Here is a 12,690-nt window from a genome sequence, read left to right as displayed (position 1 = left end):
TTGTTTGCTTGGAGAGTAATTGTGTTTCACCTACACTGTCCACATATTCTCATAACTGTGGATTGCATGCACTATTTGACTGGTGCTGCTCGATTAATCTCATCTCACAGCACGATAGTAGAATGTGGTGTATCACAGGTAATGGGATCTTGGCTTGACCACGCACATTGTGAGGATGGTGAAAACCTCTATAAATAGCGCCTCAGTCTTGAGGTGTGCTGTGTGCCAAAGAGATGCACGGCTGTGGAGATGGAGCAGTCGTTAGCGGGCAACCTCTGAGGGACCTGCTGCGCCTCAGTTGTATAAAATCTACCTAGGCACACAGGGCTCTGTCTAGAGACTTGTATTTAGCTAGTTGTTCCTGGGACCGAGATGGAGCCTTCCAATTTCTGTCTTCCTCCTCCAGTGGAATGGATGAGCCATTGGTAGTTACCACACCCAGTCTAATAACAGGGCTCATCCAGCCAGTGCAACAGGCTCAGTTAACAGTAACAGAATGCATGCTGGTCGACTGAATGTGTTTGCAATAGTTACATGCAAAGAGTAGCTTTGTTAAAGTTCCACTATTCTGCGAATAAAGAGGTTTAGAGGGTTTTGCTGGAACTTAAAATCTGTCAAACGCTAGCCAAATGGGACGCTGTTGGTAGAAACGTGTAGTTCACAACAAGTGAACGACATCCAGCACAATGCTCCTTAGAGTATGCAATAGAAAATAAACTGCACAGTGGGTGAGGCCAGGAAGGTATTATTGGTGTGATGAACCTAATTGAATGGGTGAGTGGTGATACAGTGCAATCAGACCCCTTTACACTGACTATCAACAACACGAAACTTCTAGAGCATGTTAAGGCAGTATTCCATAGTCCATATGTGTGGATTTTTTTCCCATGAACACAATGCGCCGTTTTAAATACCAACTCTTGGGACTAACTACTGTTCCTGAAAGGGAGACGCCACTTGGGGCAAATGCTGTAAGACTGCCCTTGAGGGAGTCGGTTGTTCATCTCTTTGGAAGTTTGTAAATTGCTCTGGGGATCTCCTGGTCTGGAGTATGGATTGCAGTGTCTTCCTTGAAGAAAGGAAGATGCAGAAGATAAAAACATGAAAGTGCCTCCCATATGGTGAAGCCAAAAAGATCTATAAGGCTATGCAGCTGCCTCCTTTACTTCAGATCTCAACATCCAATCCCCCCCTGCGGGTCCGGGGATTAGAATAGGCCCGAGGTATTCCTGCCTGTCGTAAGAGGCGACTAAAAGGAGTCCATCCCCCTCACGGGGGTAGTTAGCGCCTGCGTCCGGAGACGGACGGTTTCACGACCTATAATCGTGGTCTTTTTGGTTTTTCACTTCTCGTTTCTTCCTTCCTTTTGTTGGTTCCTTTCTTTGCTCTTCTCCACTTCACTGTCTTCCTTACTCTTTCCCTTGACTCCTCCTTGCCTTCTCATTGCCTTTTTCTCCTTGCCTTCTCATTGCCTTCTTCTCCTTGCCTTCTCCTTGCCTCCTTCTCCTTGCCTTCTCCTTGCCTCCTCCTCCTTGTTTTCTCATTGCCTTCTTCTCCTTGCCTTCTCTGGTCTCCGCCTCGGCGTTTGAGACAGTCTGTCCTCTTTCTCCCTCTCCCTTCTTTTTCCTCCTCTTCCTTCCTCCCTGTGCGTGTCTGAAGGCCGACCCACGCGTTCGCACGCGTAGCCGGTGACGGGGTAACGCGTAAGTCCCCGCCCTGGGTAGACATGTAAGGCACGCGCGTACCCCCTGGTAAAGGCCAGGCCCGGGGAGGGGTGATTGCCTGAGCTGATACCTTCTGACCATGCCGATTGGTCCCTCCGTCTGTTTCTCGGGAGGTGTGACCTGAGGTGTAAACATTCACCTAAGGCGGGAGTGCCCTCTGAGAGGGTCCCCACAAGGAAGGAGCGCGCCATCGGAGACGCTGGCAATCATGGGGGATTCCTCCGCAATGGATTCTACTCCATCGCTTTCGACTTCGACCCACAAACGGAAACGTGACCAGCCAACAGTGACAAAAATACTACCGCCTGCCCCACAGTTCCTCGTAGTTTCTCGATCTGAGGACGGAAAGGATTTTTCCTCTGTCAACCCTTTCGTTATCCAGAAGGGCGTAGATGCCATAGCCGGATCTGTCAAGTCGTGTACCAGGTTGCGTAATGGTACCTTGTTACTAGAAACTGAGAACGCATTTCAGGCACAGAAACTGCTTCGAGCCCCACTCCTGTACACATTTCCTGTCAGGGTGGAGGCTCACCGAACTTTGAATTCATCTCGTGGTGTGGTCTATACTCGATCCCTCGACGGCTTGACTGACGAGGAGATTCAATCTTTCCTCGCTGAGCAGGGCGTGACGGCTGTCCATCGGGTCATGAAAAAGGTCAACAATGACCTTGTACCGACCCGGACACTTTTCTTAACCTTCGATAGTGTTAAGCTGCCATCGCGCATCAAGGCGGGCTACGAGGTTATTTCTGTTCGCCCCTATGTCCCGACACCTACGCGCTGCTACCAGTGTCAGCGTTTCAATCACACTCGACAGTCTTGTTCCAATGCGGCTAAATGTGTCACTTGTGGCAGGGATGCCCATGAGGGTGACTGTCCACCTCCGTCTCCTCGTTGTGTGAACTGTCAGGGTGACCATGCCGCATCCTCCCGCGACTGTCCTGTCTATAAGGAAGAACGCTGTATCCAGGAAATTCGAGTCAAAGAGAAAGTGTCCACCTCGGCTGCTCGCAAGCTATTGGCTAGTAGGAAGCCCACGCTGCTCCCAGCGGGGAAATACAGCACTGTCCTCGCCTCTCCTCGGACTACCCGGGAGGTAGCAACCCAGACATGCGATCTGACCTTCAGCACCACGGTCGTCCGTTCGGCCAGTGCTAAGATCGCGCGGTCGACGTCTCCTCTTCGTCCCATCACCCCACAGACACCAGCCCCTTCATCAGCTTCTGCTAAGACGAAGACCCAGAAGTCAGATGCACGGGCCTTCAAGAAGGAACCGTCCCGTGCAGACTTCCTACGTACCTCGACCTCCCAGCCTTCGTCCGGTACTTCCACCAAACGACCATCCAAGAAGGCTAATAGGAAGCACAGTTCTCCTTCTCCGCCACGGCGCATTTCTTCTCCTGCGCCACCCAGCGGTTGCCGCCCCAGGCCGTCATCCCTTTCGCCTGGCCGCACCGCTGGTAGCCGAACATCTGGCCGTTCACCGGCGGAGGAAGCCCCCCCTCCCGGCCATCTTCCCAAGATGGCCGATGAACCTATAGAACCAATGGACGATGACTGTCCGCCTACTGATAGCGGCGGCAGTGCTCGCTCGAAGCCAGGCCCTCAGCGGCCTTCGAGGTGACCCCTTCTCTCATCTTCCTTTTCTTCCGATGGCACTTATTAACTGGAATATTCGCAGCGTTCGCTCCAACCGAGAGGACTTGAAGTTGCTGCTCCGCTCGCATCGTCCGCTCGTCGTAGCCCTCCAGGAAACGAAGCTACGCCCATGCGATCAAATTGCCTTGGCACACTACACCTCTGTGCGTTTTGACCTACCCCCTGTGGTAGGTATTCCAGCTCATGGAGGGGTTATGTTGCTGGTCCGGGATGATATTTACTACGATCCCATCACGTTGCACACCGGCCTGCAGGCAGTTGCCATCCGCATTACTCTCCCCACTTTTACGTTTTCCTTTTGTACCGTTTACGCTCCATCGTCATCTGCCGTTACCAGGGCAGACATGACGCAACTTGTTGCTCAGCTACCTGCACCATTTTTGTTAACTGGAGACTTCAATGCCCACCATCCTCTTTGGGGCTCTCCAGCATCCTGCCCGAGGGGCTCCTTGTTAGCAGACCTTTTCAACCAGCTCAATCTTGTCTGCCTCAATACTGGCGCCCCTACTTTTCTTTCGGACACATCTCATACCTATTCCCATTTAGACCTCTCTATATGTACTCCCCAACTTGCACGCCGGTTTGAGTGGTATGCCCTTGCTGATACATATTCGAGCGACCACTTCCCGTGTATTATCCATCTCCTGCAGCATACTCCCTCTCCGTGCTCCTCTCGTTGGACCATCTCCAAGGCAGACTGGGGGCTCTTCTCTTCCAGGGCGACCTTTCAGGATCAAACCTTCACAAGCTGCGATCGTCAGGTCGCACACCTCACGGAAGTCATTCTCGCTGCTGCTGAATATTCCATCCCTCACCCTACCTCTTCTCCACGTCGCGTACCGGTCCCCTGGTGGACCGCAGCATGTAGGGACGCTATACGTGCTCGTCGACGTGCTTTACGCACCTTTCAACGCCACCCTACAGTGGCGAATTGTATTAATTATAAACGATTACGTGCTCAGTGTCGTCGTATTATTAAAGAAAGCAAGAAAGCCAGCTGGGCTGCTTTCACCAGCACCTTCAACAGTTCTACTCCTTCTTCTGTTGTCTGGGGTAGCCTGCGCCGGCTATCTGGCACTAAGGTCCACTCCCCAATTTCTGGCTTGAAGGTCGCGAATGAAGTCCTTGTGGCCCCTGAGGCTGTCTCCAATGCCTTCGGCCGCTTTTTCGCCGAGGTTTCGAGCTCCGCTCATTACCACCCTGCCTTCCTCCCCCGCAAACAGGCCGAGGAGGCTAGGCCACGTGACTTCCGCTCCTCGAATTGTGAAAGTTATAATGCCCCATTCACCATGCGGGAACTCGAAACCGCACTTGGCCGATCACGGTCCTCCGCTCCAGGGCCTGATTCTATTCATATTCAGATGCTGAAGAACCTTTCTCCTGCGGGTAAAGGTTTTCTTCTTCGTACATACAATCGCATCTGGATTGAGGGACATGTTCCCGCATGCTGGCGCGAGTCTATTGTTGTCCCGATTCCTAAGCCGGGGAAGGACAAGCACTTGCCTTCCAGTTATCGACCTATCTCGCTTACCAGCTGTGTCTGTAAAGTGATGGAGCGAATGGTTAACTCTCGATTGGTTTGGCTGCTCGAGTCTCGACGCCTACTTACCAATGTACAATGTGGATTTCGAAGGCGCCGCTCTGCTGTCGACCATCTGGTTACCTTGTCGACCTTCATCATGAATAACTTCTTGCGGAAGCGCCCGACCGCGGCTGTGTTCTTTGATTTGGAGAAGGCTTACGACACCTGTTGGAGGGCGGGCATTCTCCGCACCATGCATACGTGGGGCTTTCGCGGTCGCCTCCCTCTTTTTCTTCGTTCCTTTTTAATGGATCGACAGTTTCGGGTACGTGTGGGTTCTGTCCTGTCCGACACCTTTCGCCAGGAGAATGGGGTGCCACAGGGCTCAGTTTTGAGCGTCGCTCTCTTCGCCATCGCGATCAATCCAATAATGGATTGCCTCCCAGCTGATGTATCAGGCTCCCTTTTCGTGGACGATTTTACCATCTATTGCAGCGCGCAGTGTCCACGTGTCTTGGAGCGCTGTCTTCAGCGTTCTCTTGACCGTCTTTACTCCTGGAGTGTCGCCAATGGCTTCCGTTTTTCTGCCGAGAAGACGGTCTGTATTAACTTCTGGCGCTACAAAGAGTTTCTCCCACCGTCCTTACGACTCGGTCCCGTTGCTCTCCCACTCGTGGAGACAATCAAATTTTTAGGCCTTACCTTTGACAGGAAACTTAGCTGGTCTCCACATGTGTCATATTTGGCCGCCCGTTGTACCCGTTCTTTAAATGTCCTCCGTGTTCTCAGTGGTATGTCGTGGGGAGCGGATCGAACCGTCCTACTTCGTCTATATCGGTCGATCGTCCGCTCCAAGCTGGATTATGGGAGCTTCGTATACTCCTCTGCACGGCCATCCATCTTACGCCGCCTCAACTCCATACAACATCGGGGTTTACGACTTGCGATCGGAGCATTTTATACCAGTCCCGTAGAGAGTCTTCATGCTGACGCTGGCGAATTGCCACTCACCTACCGGCGCGATATACTGCTTTGTCGGTATGCCTGTCGGCTACTGTCAATGCCCGACCATCCTTCTTATCGTTCCTTTTTTGACGACTCTCTTGACCTTCAATACGGGTTGTATGTCTCTGCCTTGCTACCCCCTGGAGTTCGCTTTCGTCGCCTCCTTCAACACCTTCATTTTTCACTCCCTGCAACCTTTCGAGTGGGCGAGAGCCGCACGCCACCTTGGCTCCAGGCTCAGGTCCGCGTTCACCTCGACCTCAGCTCGCTCCCAAAAGAGGTCACCCCCGGTTCGGTCTACCACTCCCGTTTTTTGGAACTTCGTTCGAAGTTCAACAACATGACTTTCATTTATACAGATGGCTCTCAGACCAATGACGGGGTCGGGTGTTCCTTTATTGTCGGGGCACAAAGTTTCCAATACCGGCTCCATGGCCATTGTTCGGTCTTCACAGCTGAGCTCTTTGCCCTCTACCAGGCAGTTCTGTACATCTGCCGCCACCGACATTCTGCTTATGTCATCTGCTCAGATTCCCTGAGCGCCATCCAGAGCCTCAGTGATCCGTACCCGGTTCACCCTTTCGTACACCGGATCCAACGCTCTCTTCAGCAGCTGGTGGACGTCGGTACGCCGGTTAGCTTTATGTGGGTTCCTGGCCATGTCGGTATCCCTGGGAACGAAGCTGCAGATGCTGCGGCCAAGGCTGCGGTCCTCCAGCCTCGGACAGCTTCTTGTTGTGTCCCTTCGTCCGATTTTAGCAGGGTCATTTGTCGGCGCGTTGTGTCGCTGTGGCATGCCGATTGGGCTGCACTTACCGACAACAAGCTTCGGGCCTTAAAACCTCTTCCCGTGGCTTGGACGTCCTCCTCACGCCCTTCTCGGCGGGAGGAGGTCGTTTTAGCAAGGTTAAGAATTGGACACTGCCGGTTCAGCCATCGCCATCTGCTGACGGCTGCGCCGGCGCCGTTCTGCCCATGTGGGCACTTGCTGACAGTTCGTCACATTTTAATGTCCTGTCCCGATCTTAAAACACTGCGCCTCGATCTTAACCTGCCTACTACTTTAGATGCCATTTTAGCGGATGACCCACGAGCAGCTGCTCGTGTTCTTTGTTTTATCAATTTGACAAACCTCGCTAAGGACATTTGATGATGTTTTTTAATCCTATGCCTGTCAGTCTGTCTTTTATTGTGTTTTCCCTTTTAGTTGTTGTTGTCAACTTGTGCCTCGCGGTGCATTCTTAGAGTAGTCAGGGCGCTAATGACCATTGAAGTTGTGCGCCCGAAAACCACAAAAAAAAAAAAAAAAAAAAAAAACATCCAATCCGGAAAACCGATGCTGCTACATGAATGAAGATCCCTATTGCTAATACTACTACTACTACTACTACTACTACTACTACTACTACTACTACTACTAGGTGTGTTTTTCAATGCACTTGAGTGCTGGAGTTACTTCGTAGCCCATACCTCCTCCCAGAACGCCAGACAAGGCAGCAGTTGCCAATGTTGCGGAGCTCCCTGAACCTCCAAAGGTTTGAACTGGCCCACCATCCAGCACTGCGTCTACTATCTTGGTGGTTGTGGCTCCGAAACCTACCCAAGAAAAACAAAAATAGACGTCAAAGAACTGGCTGCTAATGGAGACAGGAAATAGTCTGACTTTCATGTCGTCTAGACTAACGAGGAGCAAGGAGAGGATGTTGTTTGGCGGCTGGTATACTATTCCAATAACACAAACTGCACACACAGATTAAGTGGGTTCTTCATTCATAAGAATGGAAAGTTTACTTAACTCATTAGGTATTCGTTGTGGTACAAGCTCTTCAGGATAGTCCTCAGCCTCACTGCTGAAGAAGTACAGTGTCTCCTACGTTCACAATTACGGTTCCTCTGTGCTGCCTGGGTCTGTGCTAGTGGCAGAGCTAACTGCTTCTGTGACTCCTGCCGGGCTGCGACTCCTGCAGGGCTGTGACATCATCTGGAGACATTTTTTTCAGACAATGGCAGAGCAATTTGCGCTGACTAGTGCCACTGTCAGCCGGGATACAACATTCTGTCGTTACCGCTACACCACGGAAAACGCTGAGTTGGACATAAGGTCTGACAGTTAGGAGGTCTAAAATTGCCTACTTTGCGTGAGAGAGTTGGACTCTGCACTGTCAGCAGCTTGTGATATCGTGCCCAGTCACGACGAAACCCGTACAGCATGCTGCAAAACTTGCAACCAGCGTCAAAGAAAGTCCTACGAAGTGGTCTAATTTGATAAGGCAGACGAGCAACTTTCCCAGAAAATGGGAGGAGGGAATTTTGGTGCCTCTTCTCAAACCGGGAAAGTACCAAACGTTTCCCAGTGGTTACTGGAGCGTCGCCTTAACGAGCTGTATAGGCAAGACCTCGGAGCGAATGGTTAACGGTGCTCTGGTCTGGGTGTTAGATACGAGGCAGCTCGTAAGTCGCTCTCAGTGTCGATTCAGGAGATAGCTATCCACTGTCGGCTACGAGACCCTGCAAGAGGCCGCTATACAGCAGGGTTTCCTGTGCAAATAGCCTCATTCTTTATCAGTAAGATATACGACACGACTTGGAGACACCATATTGTAAGGCAGCCCCACCAATGGGGCTTCTGTGGTGATCTCCCTTTATTTATGCGGTCATTTTCATTAAAGCACTTTTTTCAGTTCCAAGTCGGTGACATGTTGTCGAATAGTTTCGAGTAGGAGGATGTCGCTCGAGGCAGTGTTGTAATTGCTACTATCTTCGCCATATCCATAAACAGTATCATATGTATGGTAAGGAGTGCCATACAATGTTCGTTATTTATGAATGATTTTGCAGTGTTCTGTTCCTCCTTCGGTATTGCAACAGCAACTTGTCAGTTGCAAGTGAAAGGAGAAAGGCTTAGGAGCGGGCTGCAAACACCACCTTTACATTTTCTGCAGAGAATAGTGTGTGTGTGTGTGTGTGTGTGTGTGTGTGTGTGTGGGGGGGGGGGGGGGGTTTCATGTCGTATTTTTAACTTACTTGAACTGCGTATGTGGAACACCATTCTCGCTTTTAAAGCCTGTGCAGTTTCTATGCCTCATTTTTGACTCCTCACTATTGTGGTTACCACACCTGAAGGCAAGTTCCCAGAAGACACTAAACATTTTAAAGTTTCTTAGCCACAGGTTTTGGGGCACGCGTGAGATATGTCTGCTCCAGTTTTACAGGACTTACATGCAGGCCTGACTTGACTTTGGTGCACAGTTTACAGGTCAGCGAGGCGTTTGTACCTGAAAATCGGTGACAATCTCCACCATGAGGGGTTCTGGCTGGCTACGTGCAGTTACAGGACAAGAGCCACACCCATTCTGTGCTGATGAGATGCTGGGGAACTACCACTTACCATCGGGCGGCAACTTCTCGCACTGCATTAGCAGTGAGGGTTCCTTGCTACACCCACTTCCCATGCATACTGTACCGATACTGTCTGGCTATGAAACACCTCCTTACTAATCGTCTGTGGCCCCCCAGGGGTTTGTGCCTACGTCCGGAGACGGACGCTCGAAACTGTTCCAAATTCCTTGGTTTCTACACTTGCAAGTCCTCGTCCTTCCTCTGTCCTTCACTTTTCCTTCCCTCTTCTCTTTGCCCTTTTCTCCGCTGCGGCGTTTGAGACCCCTCTTCTTTCCTTTCCCTTTCTCTTTTTTCCTCCCTGTGCGTGTCTGAAGGCCGACCCACGCACTTCCATGCGTAGCCGGTGACGGAGTAACGCGTAATTCCCCGCCCCGGGTAGACAGGTAGGACATGTACGTACCCCCTGGTAACGGCCAGGCCCAGGGAGGGGTGATTACCCGAGCTGATACCTTCCGAAAGTGCCGATTAGTCCCTGCGTCCGTTTGTCGGGAGGTGTGACCTGAGGTGTGAACAATCACCTAAGGCGGGTGTGCCCTCAGTGAGGACCCCCACAAGGGAGGAGCGCGCCATCGGAGATGCCGGTAATCATGGGGGATTCTTCCGCAATGGTTTACTCACCTTCCACTATGTCTGCTCACAAACGTAAGTTCACTGAGTCTCAGCCACAGACGGTTCTTCCCTCGTTGCCACAGTTCCTTGTTGTTTCTCGGTCTGACGAAGGTCACGACTTCTCCACGGTCAACCCTTTCATTATTCAGAAAGGTGTCGACGCAATTGCAGGTCCTGTAAAGTCTTGTTCCAGATTACGAAATGGCACCCTGTTGTTAGAAACACACAGTGCCCTCCAGGCACAAAAATTGCTGCGTACTTCTCTGCTCCACACCTTCCCTGTCCGGGTGGAACCGCACCGTACTTTAAATTCCTCGCGTGGAGTCGTTTATACACGCTCCCTCGATGGATTGTCTGACGAACAAATTCAGCACTACCTGTCTGAACAGGGCGTAACGGCTGTTCATAGGGTTATGAAAAGGGTTGACATGAACATCATTCCAACCTGCACTGTCTTCTTGACATTTGACAAAGTTCAACTCCCATCGAAAATCAAAGCAGGCTATGAGATAATTTCCATTCGCCCTTACGTCCCAAACCCTACACGTTGCTATCGATGTCAGCGGTTCAATCACACTAGCCAGTCCTGTTCCAATCCGGCCAAATGTGTTACGTGTGGCAAGGATGCCCATGAGGGTGCTTGTCAACCTCCATCCCCTCGCTGCATCAACTGTATGGGTGACCACGCTGCTTCCTCTCGAGATTGCCCCGTTTTTAAGGACGAAAAACTCATCCAGGAAATAAGAGTGAAGGAAAAGGTGTCGACCTTTGCTGCTCGAAAATTAATCGCCAATCGACAGCCCACCGTGCCTCAGACAGGAAAATACAGCACTGTCCTTGCTTCCCCTCGGCCAACAAAGGAGGCGGCCACGCAGACTTGCGACCTCACCTTTAGTACCACGGTCGTCAGATCGGCCAGCGCAAAGATCGCCCGTTCAACCTCACCACTTTCGCCTGTCCACTCTATGGCTCACCCTTCGTCGGGTTCTGCTAAATCTCGAGCCCAAAAGTCAGACGCCAAGTCTTCGAAAAAAGAGCATACTCGTGAAGAGCTTTTACGTACCGCAACTTCCCAACCATCGCTTCCTCTTTCATCTAAACATCATACTTCCAAGAAGGCTATAAAGAAACCCAGTTCCTCTCCTTCTCCGCCAAGGCGTGTCTCATCTACAGCACCACCTGGCGGAAATCGCCCTCGGCCGTCTTCTGTGGCGCCGAGGCGCACTGCTGGTGGCCGGTCAACCGGCCGATCGCTGGTGGCAGGAGCTGCTCCTGACCAACCTATGGATCAGGATCTTCTGCCTTCGGCTGAATGCCATTCCATGCTGTCGGTCGCGAGCTCTGAGCAGTCGTTGAGTTGACAGCGACCTTGGTCACATTCCTCCATATTCTGTTCACCCTATGTCCATTATCCACTGGAATATCCGCGGTATTCGAGCCAATCGGGATGAATTGTTGATCCTCTTGCGATCCTACTCGCCGGTCATCTTCTGTCTTCAGAAACAAAGCTGCATCCCTATGACCGCTTTGTTCTCCCTCATTTTCAGTCCGTCCGATTTGATCTCCCCTCTGTTGAAGGCACTCCAGCCCATGGAGGACTCATGATTCTTCTCCATGATACTCTCCATTATCACCCAATCCCCTTAAACAGTTCCTTCCAAGCTGTCGCCGTCCGTCTTTCACATTCTGGATACACGTTCTCTCTTTGTACTGTATACATTCCATCGTCCACACCAATGGCACGAGCTGGTCTCCTTCATCTTCTTGGTCAGCTTCCACCCCCCTATATGCTGGTTGGGGACTTCAATGCCCACCACCCGCTTTGCGGATCTCCACATCCTTGTCTACGTGGCTCACTATTGCTAGACGTCTTCCACCAAGCGGATCTAGTTTGCCTCAACACTGGGGTCCCCACGTTTTTGTCTGCCTCCACGACAAATTTATCTCATTTGGACCTTGCGGTCGGTACTGTTCCGCTAACTCGGCGCTTCGAATGGTTCGCCCTTGATGATACACACTCGAGTTACCACTTTCGATGTGTCCTTAGACTGCAGCCTCAACTGCCATATATGCGCTCGCGACGCTGGAAGTTTGCCCAAGCCGATTGGACACTTTTTTCGTCTCTAGCGACATTCGATGACCGTCGCTTTCCCAGCGTCGACGATGAGGTCACACATATTACCGACGTTATTGTTACAGCTGCGGAACATTCAATACCACACACCTCCGAATTGCCCCGGCGCCCCCCAGTTCCTTGGTGGAACGAGGCATGCCGTGACGCAATACGTGAGCGGCGACGTGCTCTTCGCATTATCCGTCACCATCCTACTTTGGCCAACTGTATCCGCTATAAGCAGCTCCGTGCGCGATGCCGTCGCGTCATCCGCGATAGCAAGAAGGCAAGCTGGAAATTCTTTATTAGCTCATTTAACACCTTCACTCCCTCCTCGGAAGTTTGGAGTCGGCTTCGACGGTTCTCAGGCGCGCCTAGTTTCTCCCCGGTCTCTGGGCTCGCTGTCGCGCATGATACCTTAGTGCACCCCGTCGCAATTTCTAACTCATTGGGTCAGCACTTTGCTGAGATTTCGAGCTCTTCAAGTTACCCGCCAGCGTTTCTCCCGAAGAAACGTGCAGCGGAAGTGAGACATCTTGCTTTCTCCTCTCAAAATCACGAAAGCTACAATACTGTTTTCTCCATGCGGGAACTCCAACATGCCCTCTCTTCTTCTCGCTCCTCCGCCCCAGGACCGGATGGTATCCATGTCCAAATGT

The sequence above is a fragment of the Schistocerca nitens genome, chromosome 1 (assembly GCF_023898315.1).
Source record: "Schistocerca nitens isolate TAMUIC-IGC-003100 chromosome 1, iqSchNite1.1, whole genome shotgun sequence".
NCBI lineage: Eukaryota > Metazoa > Arthropoda > Insecta > Orthoptera > Acrididae > Schistocerca > Schistocerca nitens.
This window is presented reverse-complemented; position numbering follows the sequence as displayed.